This window comes from Vespula pensylvanica, chromosome 3 (genome assembly GCF_014466175.1).
Source record: "Vespula pensylvanica isolate Volc-1 chromosome 3, ASM1446617v1, whole genome shotgun sequence".
Classification (NCBI taxonomy): Eukaryota; Metazoa; Arthropoda; class Insecta; order Hymenoptera; family Vespidae; genus Vespula; species Vespula pensylvanica.
Genome location: NC_057687.1, coordinates 1,839,640 through 1,843,806, shown reverse-complemented (window position 1 = coordinate 1,843,806; position 4,167 = coordinate 1,839,640).

Sequence of the window (4,167 nt, the reverse complement as noted above, 5' to 3'; positions counted from 1 at the left end):
TCATGGAAATATTTACTCTTCGAATAGTTTCAACTTCGAAAATTGAGAAGGAGAATAAGTCGAAGAAAAAGAAGAAAAAGAAGAAGGAGAATAAAGAAGAACAACAGCAATGAATTTCTTTTCGAATTCCACCCTCTTTGACTCTCCTTCTCTTCTCTGAATTATATCGCGTTCGTTCTTAAAACGTACGAAAAGGAACAAAGTTGGCTGGTTCGCTGACTGGTTGATCGGTTGGTTGGTTGGTTGGTTGGTCCTGCAAAACGAATCCTCTCTCGAAATTAATGTCGTGGAAGGGAACGTGGCATGGGGTGATGCTGGATAGAGGAGAAAGAAAAAAGAATAAAAGAAAAAAAGAAAATAAGAAAAAGAGAAATAAAGAAAAACGAAATGTTGGGTCCATCATGGGACCGTATAGTTTCCTATTTAATGTCGTGCTCGAATTTCATTTGAGGGTGGTAGTCTATTGTCGTACGCGTGAGGGAATGACGGTAAGATAGAAAGAGAGAAAAGCGAGAAGGTGCTTGTAAGGCCATAGAACCGAAATTCGTGGTCATCGAACGTATTGGGTTCTTCTTGGGTCGACGTAGAATGGACACAGTGTTTGTTTGTTCCGGTCTCGATGTCACAACACACCCACTACAGACAGACCACAGCAGGGTGCTAACTAGTATCCTATAGTTACCTACCGACCCTTGACCAGTATACTAAGTGCCGATACTCCACGGAAACTTTGATGCTTTTCTATCTTTGAGAGTAAAAATTGGATGTACGAAGTTTCATCGTAGAATTCTATGAAACGTTTTTGTTCATTTCATAGAAAATCCTCGAATTATTCCAAATGTAAAAGTAAATAATATTTCATTAAGAATGAATATGATCGATCGATCGATGATTAAATGATTTTAACGAATGATATTACGTCATTGTAAAACTGGACAAATAAGTCTGACGTTCTACTTTGTAAAAAAGAAACTTAGATATATCGTTTATATTGCTTATAAGGATATTGTATAAAATTAACGATAGAATTCGTAATGCGTGAATATTTAGTATCCAGTATTTGGAATCTGATAGAGTATCAATAAAAACGTATAAAAGTATGAGTATGCAAATGAACGATCGTTGAAACGTATTGATAATCACCAGAACGTTTCACTTTCGTCGTAAAATTTTGTATAATAGCGTAACTTCGAATATAACAAGCGTAGTGTTAGATCAGAGTTATAGATTTATATAATGTATTTTATTATGAAAAAAAAAATATATATATATATATATACTAACTTACAATTTCCACCGAGTTCGATTATTAATAAAAATATTCCAAAGAATTGAAATAAATCCGTCCGAAGGAGATTCGAAGTACGAGCGACGAATTAACGAGCCGAAGAGAGACTTCGAAGGAATCCAGAAAAAAAAAAAAAACCCTTGCTGACCACGATCGGAAACATCTGTTCGCATCGAACAATGAACGGATTTCTTCTAGTCGCTCCGACGGCTTTTCCCACATGTGCAAATGCGAGCATAATGCACGAACGAATGAATCCTATAAGGTAGCTGACCACATGCGGTCGATCTACCACGGAATCAAAGTCCTAATCCTTAAAAGAGAGAAAGCAAATAGAGAAGCAAGCAAGTGAGAGAGAGAGAGAGAGAGAAAGAGACAACATCGAGACATCCAATTCGTCGTTTATTTTACAAACCCTATTCCCCACTCTTCTTCCTATTTCCTTCCGTATCTCCTTCCGTTTTTCTCTCACGGCCCTCGACAAAATTCAGATTTTCCCGAATTTTGTTTAAAACGTTTATGAACCGTGTCCGAGGGTCGGTTCTCGTATAATAAGGAAAAGAGAGAAAGACAGAGGAGAGGGGAGTCGATCATTTCGACCCTGACAAGTTTACGCAGCCGGACATTGAGATCAAGACGAGGACAGGAACGGGAGAGAGAGAGAGAGAGAGAGAGAGAGAGAGAAAAATAGATAGATAGATAGATAGAGATAGAGATAGAGAAAGAAAGAGAGAGAAAGAGTAGTAGTAATAATAGCAGTAGTAATAGTATAGTTTTCCCATATAACCACGGCGTAACGCAGTAAATCTCTCCCGAAGGAAAATAAAATTCCTATGTCGTGTTCCGGGTATTTCCTCGTGTGTTGATTCGCGGGAATGAGTTCGAGTAATCGGCTATGGAATTTTTCTCAAAAGGGAAACCGATCATGGAAAGAAAAGGAAAATATATCTCTCTTTCTATCTATCATTTGTCTCTTTCTACTATCTAACATAACACATTTTATTTATATCTGTTTTTTTTGTTGTTGTTGTTGTTGTTTTTGTGCTTCTTTTTCTATTTTTTTTTTTTTTTTTTTTAATAATCACGTAAAAATAAGTTTCGAGCAAGTATCCCACGATGATAACAGCGGGATAAACGTATCAAGACATAGTTACTTTTTGGTGACGATAAAGAATGCTTAGTTGACACAAGGGAGAACGATAATAAACTACTTTAATGGGCACCGACTTACTACTCCTAGTTGAAGCCTATACTACTGCTCTCCTTTTGCCCTAACTCACGAAACGGTAAATCATTCTAATCGAGCGTACAACGTTTATAAACGTCGTCTCGGTATCGTATCGAGACGCGATGATCTTCGGGCTTTCCTCGAAGCAACTGATAAAAATCGAAAACCGTCACTAGACGCGGATAGATGAGTTATAGAGATCTAGGAAGACAAAAAGGTTCGACGAAAGAAAGTAAACAAGTGGTTCGTGATACAGTAGTTCCACTCTTCTTTTTCTATCTCCGTCTATCTATCTATTTTCTTTCCTTTTTTTTTTTCTTCTTCTTCTTCCATACTCATCTTTTCTTTCTTTTTTGTTTTTTTATTCTTTTATTTCTTTTTTTATTTTTTTGTTATTTCTTTTCTTTTTTTTTTTTTTTTTTTTCTTTCTAAACAAGTATAATTCCTTGGGTTTAGGTTTAATATAAAATGGAGACCGACTTAGAGTTAATAATTTTTACAAAATATTTCTTCAGGGAACGATTATTTCTTAACGATTTTCTTCGAGATTAATGTCATAAGGTGTGTTTCATCGTTAAGAAAAAAAATCACGTATATACGTTCAATCATATTCGAAACATTAGATGCGTTAGCGGAGCACACGAAAGAGAGAGAAAGAGAGAGAGAGAGAGAAAAAGAGAGAGATAGAACACTGCTCTGTTTCTCAATATTTTCTTTCTTTTCTTTTTTCCTTCTTTCTTTCTATGGTCTCCCTCAAAAAAAAAAAAAAAAACACATTAAACGAAGTCACGGTTCGTGAGTTTTTAAGGGCATTTATGGGCATTCGCCGGTTATTTATGTGTCCGCGCGACAAGTGTCTCAGGGTCGATCTATCGAGAGGGGTTTCGTGTTCTAACTTCGAACTTGGGATCGATAATGGCAGAGGTCGTCGAAAAATGTTCCTTTTCGTAGTGACCTATGTGCCCATTCGAAATTTTATCCGATATATACATATACATAATATACATAATATACATATATATATATTTCTTCTATATATATATTATATACATATATATAAATTTCTTCTATGTATATATTCTATATATATATATATATATATATATATATATATATATACATTATTCTATAGTTATTTTACAGTTATTTTTAAAGGGATTAGAACATGAAACATTAAATCATCGATAAATTAACTGCAAAATTTATAAAATTTATTGTTAGAATCTTTTTTTTTTCTATTTGAAAATCTAATAAGAGGTATTCGTTGATAGTCGGTAGACGAACCGAAGAAAACAAGATCGCGAAGGAGAAGCCACCGGGAAAGTATAATTCCGTTGTCCGTCGTGGTTCTCCGATGAATACGACAGTGATTGCCATCGAGTAGAAAGTATAATTTATTCATTGCGGGACATCGTCCCAGTCCTAAGGATTTTCCTAGCGATTTTACGGATTGATATTCAACCATCGCTACTACGAGTCCCGGTGGCCGAGCTAGAAATACACGACGATAATGGCACATTGTTTCAATAATTTTATCTCCTCTCTCACCCTCCACCCCGACCACTATCCAACCAATCCTATCCTCCCTCTACCACCCTCTGCCGCGTCTTCTTCGTTTTCAAATGAAATTCGTTATATAAATAAACGTACA